The sequence below is a fragment of the Lactuca saligna genome, chromosome 4, assembly GCF_052625555.1.
Source record: "Lactuca saligna cultivar CGN05327 chromosome 4, ASM5262555v1, whole genome shotgun sequence".
In the NCBI taxonomy this organism is placed as follows: Eukaryota; Viridiplantae; Streptophyta; class Magnoliopsida; order Asterales; family Asteraceae; genus Lactuca; species Lactuca saligna.
The window spans coordinates 277,625,290-277,639,883 of NC_136420.1; positions in this window are offsets into that span (position 1 = coordinate 277,625,290).

The following is a 14,594-nucleotide window of genomic DNA, read 5'->3' on the forward strand; positions in this document are numbered from 1 at the left end:
TATTATCAAACTTATAAGATTATTATAGTATAAGGGTTGAATTTTTAAACTTTTAAAACTCTAGGGTTTAGATGTAAAGTATTAATGAGTAACTTTACAAATTCCAAAATTTGAGGGCATGTTTTGAAACTCTTCAAAACTTTTCAACTGCATAACATATTAGTTTAATGGTTTTTTAAAATGAGACTTTTCATTTTTCTATAACCTATGACTTTTAGGGATTCATTTAAATTAAAACTTTTGGAATTCCATAACTTGAGAATTTAAATCATTTTTCCATTAAAATCATCAAGATTATCAATTAAACTAACAAGCATTTTCAAGTTCCAGATTAAACTCATATGAATAAGAGAATTTAAATCAAACATATTTCATCTAATTAGACAAGTCATATAAACTAATAAAAACATGAAATTTTGACAATTATCTTTTGAATTGGATAGGCATGATTATCACCACATCAAAAACATGTTTATTACTTCAAAAAACTACACTCAGGGGCTCTAACTCAGCGAGTTGGTCAGGATTGTGAAGGGACTCGACAAGTCTACTGTCCAGACATCAGGTTTTTTTTATTTTTAAGCCTTTCCAAGTAAGTAGCATCAAGTATAATTGAAAACAAGCCTAGGATCTGACACCACTAAAGGGATTTGAGGATTCTAACACTCCTAAGGTGTACATGCATCCCTAAATACCTTGGATCTATGTTTTCTCTAAAACACATGCAAACTTTCATTTTCCAAGGTATTACCCTAACTAGCATAGAAAATTTGATACATGGGTAATAAAACAAATTAGATAAGATACATGTTGTTGTAGCTTGTTGCTTGGAGCTTTAAGAGCCTAGCACCAATAGTGTGAATGCCTCAAATGGCATCACAAATCACCACTAACACTTAGAAACTTGGAAGAGGATTCTTTAGCTCACTAAAACCGGCCAAAGACTTGCAAAGACTCTAGGTGGAAATTTCTTGAACCAAAAGGCTTCTTATATAGTGTGGTTACATTAGGGTTACACCATGTAAACACTAATGTGCATAACTTTCCACACTCCTTATGATCCATGCGTTTTTACCTCCATCGAGTATCCATGGGTCACCAGATAGGTTAAGCCCAACATCAGGAATCATGGACCATTATCCTACATTATAAGAATGAATGATTTACACAATCAATCCGTATATATTTAATTAGTCACTTTTGACCACAAAATTAATTCCAAATTAACTCTTGATCAATACTAATTAAATAATATGATTTCATATAAATATATTATAACTTATAATATATTAATAAATAACACATATCCTCTTTTCAAAGTTAAATTGTTCTGGTGAAGTGCAACTCAAATGGACCATGCTATATCGGGTCAAGTACATACCAAATATTGTTATGGACTTAGACACCTCATCCAACAATCTTCCACTTGGATAAGTCTAATAACTATACATCCAAGTACCACTTTAGGAACCAACTAGCAATCATAGCTCATAAAACCTTATTAAACTAAGACACACCATTTCTGACAAGTGATCATATAATCCTCTATTCTCAAGATTTTAGCCTGACAAATACATGGTACAACGTCATAATTATTGTCTAATAATTTGTTTCACGATTTCTAATTTTGTTGACATAGAACTTAATCGAACACATCAATAGAGTTCTGACCGGGCCTGACACATAAGTCAAAACCAAATAATCGAGGGGCCCAACATATCGCTTTAATCCTCTGAGGACTAAAAGGAACAGATAAACTTCGACTCATATTGTTGTACTAAGTATTCACCAAATCATACACAACAGTATGTTTTATAACATCAAGTTACCAATGTGTTTTTGTACCATCAATGCACAAACAACTCATAGTCAACAACTCATATCTCTTGTTTTGAAGACTTATATGATATTATCGTCTTACGATCACTTGAGATAAATTCCATGAAGTGATACAAGTGAGCATATGTTTAATCCAATACTTAGAACTTATGAGCACTCATGAATTTCATAGCAACGTCTAACCATTTTAGACAATCGACAAACCAAATTCTTGACAATCTTGATTCTATATCTACTTCCAAAGTAAGATCGATTGTAGACAGTTTGAATAACCTTATTATTCTGGAAATCAAAAAATGAAAAATTGAAACAATAGTAAACAATTGACACAAGATAGTAACTTTAATCAAAACAAGGTATGTATTCACTTATATGAAAAAAAAATACATTTTTTAATTTTTAAATTTTATTATTATCTTTTTATTTTGTTAAATCAGCGAAGATATTCCTTACATTTCGAAATTAACATTTCAAAAATGAATTATTCATAACAAATGAATTTTTAATCCATATTCATATTTTTGTAGTATATGCGTATTTTTTAAAATGTGTGTATATGCATATTTTTATTTTTCAAAACATTTTTAATGCTCATTAATACAAATAAGAGTAAGCATATACATATACATATAAATAAATATGTACATATGCATATGTATATATGTATGCATATGAATAAATATATACATATGACAATTAAATACATATGATTATGCTTATTTATATGCATATGTATATAAATAAGTCGATACATATGCATAATAATAAGTATCTGAATATACATATGAACACATATATTTATTTGTATATATACATATATTTATTCTTATGCATATTCATATGCATATGAGTAAGTATACAAATATGCATATGTGTAAGAATAACTTTGCATAAGAATTAGTATACGCATAGATATATATTCTTATTCATATGCATATGTTATATGCTTATTATTATGCATTTGATAACTAAACAAGCCGTTGAAAATATCTAGTAGGAATTACCATTTATACAATCATAAATTATTTTTAAAATCTAATTATCAGAGTAATAATATCAGTAAGTGCGGAAAACAGTGCAGAGTGAATGTTGCACCAACAAGTCGGGCCCTTCCCTTTAGTACCGAAAGTACTGGAAACCATAATACAAAATGTAAACAAAAGCTTAGTGAGTTCCCCAAATACCACATAACATACAATCATAAAATACTTACATATGATTACCATCAGCTACCCCCATGGTCTGACATCTAAATGCTATGGGATATCCCCATGGTCTTTAATGCCATGAGCTACCCCATGGTCTTCCATACAAGTAGCATAGACTACCGCCACGGTATTTCAGTCAAACAAACCCATATGTGACTATCATTATGTATGTCACATAATGGGCCAGCATCCATGCCTTCAGCCTATCGATATAATAAGAAGACTCACCTCGGTCTGCTGGTAAATACTAACTGCTCGACCACTGATACGAAAATATCACACTTAATATACAAAAATTACCATAATTAGAATTAGGTCACAGACTCAAGACATGGACCAAACTCTAAGTCCTACTCCTAGAATATGCCCCATTTCGCCCATCCCATAATGGGCCTAACCATATTCGGCCCATCCACTATAACGGGCTCTATGACCCAAAAGGCTCAAACCATGTCATGCAAGGCCCACAATAGAAAACTAGGCCGACCTATACTAGACAAGCTAAGGCTCGTAACTAGCTAACGCCCAAAAGTCCCAAAAGTCCAATACTTGTCCAATAGTCCACTAGGCGTACGCGCAATGCGATTATTAGTACGCTTAGCATACTCGTTCTTTAGGAAGTATGCGCATCGTACATCTTATTTTCCCAACATACTATGTTTTTAAGGATATTTAGCCATTAAGTTCTTAATCCATGTAGTCACTTCATTAATTTCCAGATCTTGGTCATTTAACGGGTCCTAAGGCATAAAGTTGCCAACTTTATACCTTTGCATGCCTTATGGGAGCCCAACATCCCATTTTGTCCATTAAGACTTACTTTACGGAGCTATACTCATGCATGGTTCCATAACAAACATCAAGATAGCATTTTTATGCCTCTAACACACCAAAGGGACTAATATCTAGCATTACAAGCTTCTGGAGTTGCTCAAACTCACAAATGAGAATCCATGGACCCAAATGAGCTTTTGAACAAAACCTAACTCTTAGTATCAAAAGGAATAAAAAGGTACAAGCTTTTTACCTCCAAAAGCATCTGTAGATGCAGGATCTTGCAGCTCAACCACATCCAAAGCTAGCACATCAAGTTCTTCTTCTTGCAAACACACCAAAAGGGTCAAAAAATAACTTTCAAGCTCAAAGATCACAATCCAAAGGAAACTAGAGTTTTAGGAACATTTAGAGGTGTGGAGGATGATAATGGAGAAGGTCCAAAGGTCATAAATGAGCTTAAATAGGGCTCATGGCTAATAAATTAGGGTTTTGCTTTAAGCCTCGTAAGCCTGATATATATGGTTCAAGTTTGCGACCCCTACTCCCATGTACGCTAACCGTACATATATGTACACATAGCATATAGAGGACCTTTTTGAAAAATAACAAATAATCCAAGGATTAAAGATAAAATACCTGAATCCGAGATAACTTAAGAAAGAAATTCTCCCACAAACAAATGGTTGAATGGACCATTACCTACATCATGCAATAATCCTACAAAAAAAGTAATAAAAGAAAATTAATAAAAGAAAAAAAAAAAGTGATATTAGATTATATATAATTATACCCTACCATTAACCTTCTAAAAAATCAAAATACAAACAATGGTGCAAAAAAAACACTTGTAACTTTGGTACATATATACACAAATGTATGACTGACAAATGGCAATGCATGATTGCATGAAACAAGTACATGATTTGTGGTTTGTGAAGCAATTTCGACTAAAATAGTAGTAGTATAACCTAAAAAATCATTTTTGCACTTAATAAGATTTCATTGTAAAATATTATAATTAGATGGAATATACATAAAGAGAACCAAACATATGGTGAGTTGGGTGCATATCATAAATTATACCTTTTTAGGGTGTAAAAATAGCCAAATCATAAAAACGCACATGCAATCTTGTCTATAGAATCAAAGATATATAAAGTTTTCGTACGAAGTATATGGAAAAACATACACATCGATTATGACATTATTCTACTTTCTATTGTACTTAAACATATATTCATGTGATATTTATTAATTCATTGGTTGTAGATATAACAGTTTGTTACTTGTAAAATCATTGGAAAAAAGAAAAACTAAGAGCAAACAAAATCTAAGACCAAAACACCCTCATAGTAAAATATATACCTATTTGTACCTAACAAAGAGATTGTGTAATGTAGCCTAAGTTGGTGTTAAGGTGCTTGGATCACTTCCAATAGCAACCTCGGGAACATATTGCTCAATGGCAACATGAATAGTTGTTGTAGAATTTGAGTTACCAAAGAAACGACTTCCCAGAATATATGTACAAAGCTACCAAATGTCTGATTACTAGTGTAAAATTATCTAAATGGGCTAGAAAGCTTTCCTTAGTTTATTCATTTTACTATACTATCTGTGATCCAAACATATCTCAATTCTAGAGTGTAAAATATTTTTCTTGTACTTTTTCTTCATGTTACCCAAAAGACCCCTTGTTTGGTGAATAACTCCTGGCAACCTTTTTGGTGGTGGTCTAAAGTTGAGAAAAGAAAAGAAAGTTTAAAAAATTTACATTTATAGTCTTTAAAACAAATTTTATTTGGTAATACATACTAAAGTGGTGATTCTAGAGTGAGAACCAATTGACAAATTAAACCACTTGTTGGTAGGTAAGATTTTCCTAGTATCTGCAAAAAAATCAACCAACAACCGATATGAATGCATGAAGAAAAATAAATAAGACTCCAATCAATCAACAAATAAATGAAAAGAAAAACTCGGTTAAGGAATTACATAAAACAGTTGGTGAGCATGAAATCTTGAACTCTTATTATCAACTATTTGTGTCTCTCAAACTCCATTGATGAACCACATTTGGCCTCCATCATACTCATATCCAATAACACGTTATCATGGGGGTTTAAGACTTAACGCTTATAGCACAAGTTTTGTTGTTTAAAACAAAAAGTCACCCACATCTTTAATGCATTTGGCCATAAGGGGGTAGTTTGAGCTTCGAGCACGCTTTAACAAGGAAAGGAAAGGGGGTGTGACCCATGATGTAACTTTGAAAAAAAACATATGCATTTGATAGATGCATTTTTTTTCTTCTCCATTAGTGTCTATACTTGCACAATTAAAAAAATCTCAGTACAATGCATTGCACCATCTCCGACCATATGCAATTTTTGGGGTGGATGTTGATCGATTCTATGAACCGATTAAAATCAAGATGCAAGGAGTAACTAAATTTTTTGGTGTGGTTATCGAACGCGAGGGAGAAAAGGCAAGTAAGATGTAAAGTTCGTTGGTTCGCTCATAGAAAAAGAGTTCGTTGTTGATCTTATATATATATATATATATATATATATATATATATATATATATATATATATATATATATATATATATATATATATATATATATATATATATATATATATATGGGAAAAGTGAATATACCCTTAAGGGTATATAAGCTTAGGTACCTAAATTCATCATACCACGTCGTTTTGTATCATATAATACATTCTAATTGTCTAATGTTCTTATAATTTAATTTATAACTTGATTTGCTTCGATGATTTTTATAAATTACACATTTATCTTATTTGTACATAATTTTTATTTTTAACTACAATATATATAGCCTAGTATGTGGTCGGTAAAAAGATGTGATGCAAGAGGAGATAATAATGTAATTTCAAAAATCTTGAGAGTAAATCTGGCGAGGGTTGAAGTTCAATAACATTATAATCAATATATCAAACACAACAACGTATTATTGTGTGTTTGGGTATCTAAGCTTATATACCCTTAAAGGTAAATTCACTTTTCCATATATATATATATATATATATATATATATATATATATATATATATATATATATAGGGCCGGTCCAGACGGTGGGTGTCACACCCCCAAACCAGAATGGCGGAAACATTCGGGGGTGGATGACTTCACGTAGTATCACAACAATTGAATATTGTAAAGAAAGTAACACAACCATCATATATATAAAAACGAAAACGTATATTGTTGCGTTATACATGTTATCAAAAGAATATTACAATATGATGATAAATGTTTAATGATAAAAACATCATTTGTGTTCCTTCTTCCAAAAGCGGGTAGTTTACCTGTATCACTGATTTCCTGAGAAATACAAGTGGTTTTGAAAAGTGTCAACAATTAAGTTGGTGAGTTCATGAGTGTTCCGAGTTGAAAAGTATATTCCTTTTTGTAGTAATTTGGTAAACGAGGTTTTTAGAGAATCCAATATTTTCTTGTAAAATGAAAAAGGTTCCCAAGTTGGAATGTGTTAGTAACTATTATAAACAAATGATGACAATAATTTAGTATGGAAATATAACGTAGGAAAACTGCGATGCACATATGAATCTCGTAAATCAATCTTGTTTTATACTTTTTATGTGAGTTTTATAACCATACTATTGACACTGACGGCCTGTAACAACATTCTTCAAGTGTTGCAGTGTTATGACATTTGTCACCCCAGACCTGCCGGTCTAACTATAGCTAGTAGTTTAGGTGCGGGATTGTCAATCCCGTATAGATCTATACACAAGTATCATGCTCTCCCTCCAAGAGATTATGGTATATAATACAGGACTTGAAATGCATACAAAAATGTACGTTGAAGTTTAAATATCTCACATTGACTAGTATAAATAGATTTACAATGAAATAACCTTACTTCTTTTGAAAGTGTTTCGTTTTTCAAATTGTATAAAATGTAGGATTGACTTGCTAACTATACCCATTATAGTTTTTCAGATAGTATGTTCCATTTCGTAGTAATAACTTAGTGATATAATCGCCCTTGTATACATAAGATGTTTGTATCGATATTCGAAGTTAGAAATTTGCATTTATGTTTATAAAACGATACTTTTAACGTGTAATGTACTTGTATTTCCCCCCCTAAAGCATGAAAAAGAATTGAAAAGTAGGGGTATGAACTCACTCGTTAAGTTTGAAGAGAGGGGCTAGAGTTGAGCAGAGTTTCGATCGCGGATAGTTGCGTCGTCGGGCTTTTCGGGGACCTCTACAACGTAAATCTTTCGTCAGGGGCTCGAGTCCGGAAACCGAGGCAATGAAATGGTCTCTGGAACTGGGAGAATGGCTGAGAAATGGTGAAGGTGTGCCTAAACTCGAAGCTTATGCCTTCCATTTATAGGGCTGGAAAACCCCGTACGCAGCGCGTACTTCCGGAGTACGCGGGGCGTAAAGTGGCGTCATGGCTTACGACTCGGGTCTAGCCAGTGTAGCTTGGGCGGGTCGATGGGACTACTGGGTCTAGCCGAGCGTAGCTTGGGCGGGTTGATGAGACTCGACTCTGGGTCTAGTTTGCGGGGCGTACTCGCAGAGTACGCGGGGCGTAATCCCTGCTTCCTACTTCTAAATTCCGTAACTTTCGCGTACGAGCTCCGTTTTTCGCGTTCTTTATATCCACGCGTAGGTGAGATTATGCTCTACAACTTTCATTTAGACTCCGTCGGCTAGTTTTGAATTTATTTTTAATGATATAATTTTAATAGTGCGGGCCTCCTAAAGTTCGTTAAAATTTCATAGGTTCTTTATTCGACGTCGGTTTTCGTTTGTCTTTTGATTGTTTTATTACCACCGAGGAGATCTTCAACTTCCGTTTAGTGGCGATAGCTAAATAACACTCGATCTTTAATCCGAGTTTTTAGCCCTCTACTACTATTACGAAACTTTGAAAATTCGTAACTTCTTCATACGAGGTCCAATTTGGGCGACCTTTTTATGCATGCTCATCTTTCAACGAGATCTACGACTTTTGTTTAGATACTTTAAGGCTAAAATGTATTTTATTGAGATTCCACTTTTTACGTCAAATTATGTTTTAATGTCGTGTCGTAATTATACGAGTGGTTATAATTTCTTCAATATAACTCGGTCTTGAGTGTTCTTTATGTTTTTGGAAACCTGGGCATGATATCTAATATTCGATGCATCCCAACTTAGATACCTGAACACTTTATTTTTCGAGGTTAATTTCGTTGTTTTTAGCTTTCGAATGTTTACAATGCTTTTGGGAAAAATAGGGTTGTCACATCATCCCCCTGTTACGGGAATTTCGTCCCGAAATTTAATCTAAGATAGATATTACAAATTTAGAAAAAGATGCGGGTACTTTTGTTTCATTTGATCCTCTCGTTCCCAGGTGTATTCAGGTCCTCGCTTGGCGTTCCAGCGGACCTTTACGATAGGTATGCGGCTTGGTTTAGTCCTTTTGACTTCCCGATCCATGATCTCTACCGGTTCCTCTACAAATTGGAGGTTTTCGTTTATTGCGATTTCGTCTAGAGGGACGACAAGGGTCTCGTTGGATAAGCATTTCTTCAGGTTTGATACCTGAAAGGTAGGGTGTACATTGTGGAGTTCCTGAGGTAGTCTAAGTTTGTAAGCCACTGGACCGATCCTCGCAAGGATCTCGAATGGTCCGATGTATCTGGGGTTCAGTTTCCCACGTTTTCCGAAGCGTATCAATCCTTTCCAAGGCGAGACTTTTAGTAGGACACGGTCTCCAACTTGGAATTCCAAGGGTTTTCGTCTCTTATCTTCATAACTCTTTTGTCTATCCCTTGATGCCTTTAGACGTTCTCGGATTTGAACAATCTTCTCCGTAGTTTCCCGTATGATTTCTGGCCCAGTAAGTGTGTTGTCAGTTGCTTGTCCTTTTGCTAGTTGGGTGTCTCCCACTTCGGCCCATCATAAAGGTGACCTGCACTTGCGGCCATATAGGGCTTCGAACGGGGCAGCTTTGATACTGGTGTGGTAGCTATTGTTGTACGAGAACTCGACCAAGGGTAGATGTGTGTCCCATGCTTTGCCGAAATCGATTACGCAGGCTCTCAGCATGTCTTCTAGGGTTTGTATGGTTCTCTCGCTCTGGCCGTCGGTTTGAGGGTGATAGGCGGTACTCATGTCTAGTCTTGTCCCCAAAGCTCTTTGTAGCGACTGCCAGAATCTTGAGGTGAATCTACTATCTCGGTCCGAGATAATGGATATGGGCACACCGTGCAGTCGTACAATTTCCCTGAGGTACGTCCTTGTTAACTTCTCCAATTTATCCGTCTCTTTGATCGGTAGGAAATGCGCTGATTTAGTTAACCTGTCGACAATTACCCAAATGGTGTCGAGTCCGTTTGTCGTTTTGGGTAACTTGGTTATGAAATCCATAGTTATCCACTCCCACTTCCATTCGGGTATTTCTGGTTGTTGTAATAAACCTGAAGGCTTTTGGTATTCTATTTTGACCTTAGCGCACGTCAGACATTTACTCACGTAGGTAGCAATTTCGGCTTTCATGTTCGGCCACCAGTACAACTTCTTGAGGTCGAGATACATCTTGTCGGAGCCGGGGTGTATGGAGTATCGTGTCTTATGGGCTTCGTCCATGACGATTTCTCTGAATCCACCAAACTTTGGTGTCCATATTCGATCCATGAAGTAACGAACTCCGTCGTTCTTGGTTTCAAGATTCTTATCCATTCCCCTTAGGGTTTCTCCTGCCACATTTTCAGCTTTCAAGGCTTCTATTTGGGCTTCCTTGATTTGCGTGGACAGGTGGGAATGGATCGTCATAGTTAGGGACTTCACTCGGCGACCTAAGTATTCCTTCCTACTGAGTGCATCCGCCACTACATTAGCCTTTCCGGGGTGATATCGAATTTCGCATTCGTAATCACTTAGTAGCTCTACCCACTGTCTTTGTCTCATGTTGAGTTCTTTCTGGTTGAGAATATGTTGAAGGCTTTTATGGTCAGTGAAGATCGTGCATTTTGTGCCGTAGAGGTAGTGTCTCCATATCTTTAGAGCGAAAACGACTGCTCCTAGCTCAAGATCGTGCGTTGTGTAGTTCACTTCATGCGTCTTTAGTTGTCTTGAGGCATAGGCGATGACCTTCCCTCGTTGCATCAGGACACACCCGAGTCCTTGGTTTGATGCATCACAATAGACCACGAAGTCCTCCGTCCCTTCTGGCAGGGTTAGGATGGGCGCACTACATAATGCTCGTTTTAGTGTTTGAAATGCGGCATCTAGTTTTTCTCCCCACTCGAAGGTCACATTTTTCTGAGTTAGTGTGGTGAGTGGCTTGGCAATCTTGGAAAAATTCTGTATGAACCTTCGGTAATACCCGGCGAGTCCTAAAGATTGTCGGATCTCTGTAGGGGTTCTTGGAATCGTCCAATTCTCTATTGCTTTGATCTTCGAGGGATCCACGTGTATTCCTTCCTTGCTTACTACGTGTCCTAGAAAATCCACCTCTTGAATCCAAAATTCGCACTTGGAAAATTTTGCGTAAAGTTTCTCTGCCCTTAATGTTTCCAGAACTTGGCGGAGATGTTGGCTGTGTTCTTCCTGGTTTCTAGAATAGATGAGTATATCATCTATGAACACGATCACGAATTTGTCCAGGAAGGGGCGACATACTCTGTTCATCAAATCCATGAACACTGCTGGAGCGTTTGTCAATCCGAAGGGCATCACTACAAACTCGTAGTGACCATATCGTGTTCGGAAAGCCGTTTTGGGGATGTCTCCTTCTAGTACTCGTAGCTGGTGATAACCGGATCTTAGGTCGATTTTCGAGAAGTAGCTCGCTCCTTGTAGTTGGTCAAAAAGATCGTCTATACGTGGAAGGGGATATCGGTTCTTGATTGTCAGTTTGTTCAGTTCTCGATAATCGATGCACATGCGAAAAGATCCGTCCTTCTTCTTCACGAACAGGACTGGTGCACCCCATGGTGAGAAACTTGGCCTAATGAATCCCTTGCTCAACAGCTCGTTCAATTGACTGGACAATTCCTGCATCTCGGCTGGAGCTAAACGGTAAGGTGACTTTGCTACTGGGGTGGCTCCGGGGATCAAGTCGATTCTGAATTCGACTTGACGTTCCGGTGGGATTCCTGGGAGATCTTCAGGGAAAATGTCTGGGAAGTTGCAGACTTCTGGAATATCTTTAATGTTCTTTGGTTCTTTCTTCTGGTCTACTACGTGGGCTAGAAAGGCATGGTATTCCTTGCGAAGATATTTTTGTGCTTTAATACAGGAGATGATTTGTAATTTTGCACTAGGTTTGTCTCCATATATGATGAGATTTTCACCGTTGGGAAGATTGAGACGGACGGCCTTTTCATGGCAAAGAATGTCGGCATGGTGAAGACTCAGCCAGTCCATACCGATGATTATATCAAAACTTCTTATCGAAATGGGCATAAGGTCGATTTGAAATAAGTGTTCGTTTAAATTTAATGTGCACCCGACGTACATATCACTTGTGCTTTCTGTTTTTCCATTAGCCATTTCTACAGTGAATATTTTATTAAGTGGTTGGGGTCTCTGGTTAAGTAGATGTTTGAATTTATGGCTCACAAAACTTCTCTCCGCACCGCAATCAAATAGTATGCATGCATAAATGTTGTCGAGGAGAAACGTACCCGTAACTACTGTTGGATCAGTTATTGCTTCATTTTGACCTAGCGCCAGCACTCTCCCAATACCACCAACATTCCTTGTCTTGGGGCAGTCCCTCTTGAAATGCCCAGTTTCTCCACATCCATAACATGCTTGGCTTACTCCAGTACCAGGAACTTGAGTGAATGGCCGCGCTGGTGCCTTACAGAAACGGGCTGTGTGCCCTTTCCTGTCGCAGTTCTTACAGTACATCTCGCGGCAATTACCGTGGTGATGGTAGTTGCATTTGCTGCACTTTGGCAAGTTCCCTGCATATTGTTTTGTTGGCGTCGAAGTTGTAGGAGTTGTGCCGGGAGTAGTAGCAGCATGAACCGCCACCATTTGTCTCTTTGAAGGTTCTTGCGAGGTTAGTCCCTTCCTCTTGTTCCAGTATTTCTTCTTGCTGTTGTTATTGTTGTCATTGTTCCCTTTGGTTGGTTCAGTTGCGATAGTCGTGACTCCTTGGCAGACGCCATGATCCACAAGAGATTGCGCCAGTTCTTTGGCACTGTCGAAGGTCATGGGCTTGGAAGCTAGCACACTTCCTCGCAGTTGGGGTGATAATCCCCAGATGTACCTCTCCACTTTTTGGCTTTCTAGAATCAACATCCCAGGACAAAGCGTTATCAAATCGCTGAACCTATTGGTGTAGCCTGCGATGTCCGATCCTTTCATCGAAAGGTTCCACAATTCTTGTTCCAGCTTCTGAATCTCGCCCCTTGGGCAGTATTCCCGTAGGAGCATTCGCTTCAAATTCTCCCAACCCATGGAGTTTGCCACCACCAGGGTTAGTGTCTTGACGTGGCCGTTCCACCATGTCAAGGCGCGTTCAGAGAATGTACAGGCAGCAAATTTTACTTTGCTTTCTTCCGGGCATGCGCAAATTTCAAATACGGCTTCCATTTTCTCTATCCATTGGGACAGAGCCAATAATCCTCCAGTTCCATAAAAGGGAATAGGTTTTCCATTAGTGAAGTCTTTGTAAGTGCAGACTCCAGTACGACCTTGGCTTCGGCCGTTGGTAAAGCTATTTATTCCACCTCCCGACCCATTGTTGCTCATTTGAGCCATCGCCGCGGTTACAGCGGCCGTTACAGTAGTTTGGAACATAGCTGCATCCATAGTTGGAGGAGGTGGTGGAGGTGGTGCTGGAGTTGAGTTTCTGCGTGTTGTTCTACGAGGAGGCATGTTCTGGTAAAGAAAATAAGAATGAATACTATAAGTTTCTAATGTTTTGACAATCGTGTAGTTGAGGGTTAGTCGTATCTTGTAATTTGTTTTGACTTTAGTTTTTGGTTTCAAATTAGATATAACAATTTAATTAATTTCGAGAGGTATATAAAGAGGCACTGCATATATATATATATATATATATATATATATATATATATATATATATATATATATATATATCACACCTAAGGTGTGTTTCATTAGGCTTCTAGGAAAATTTGACCTATTTAAGAGGTCTCCATTTTACAGATACAAAAGAAAATAAGAGAAAAACTTTATCCGCGGTCCTAGTCTATATCAAAATTTGTTGGAGCTTGAACAAACTCTACTTGTGGCGTTTGGAGCTGGATTCGGCATCTGACCGTTTGACTCCCATCAGTCGCCTCTCGAATTCCGCTTGTTGTTCTTTCATCTCCCTTATATCATCTAGAGCTGTTATCATTTGTTTCTGTAGTGTCCCCGTGTAGATTTGGATATTCTCATGTAGTCCTTCCAAACGGCTGATGTCGGAGGCGTTACCTTGGGTAGCAGCATTGATCTCTCGAATTGTGGTTGCTTGTTGGTCTGCCTGGTAGTTCTGGTTAGCTATAGCGTTCACGACAACGGGAAGTGCTCGATCAGCTGAGCCTCCTCCACTGACATTGTAAAAATCCCGACACATGCCAAATGGAGGACGCACGCCTTGCTGACGACTCCAGTAGTAGAGGTGGCTTCCCCATATGGGAATGGGTCCCGGTTGATGTGGCCTGATCACTGGAGGATGGGGGATGGGAGGGTCGATTACCTCTGGTTCGGAATCTGTTCCGCTAGAAATTTCCACGATCT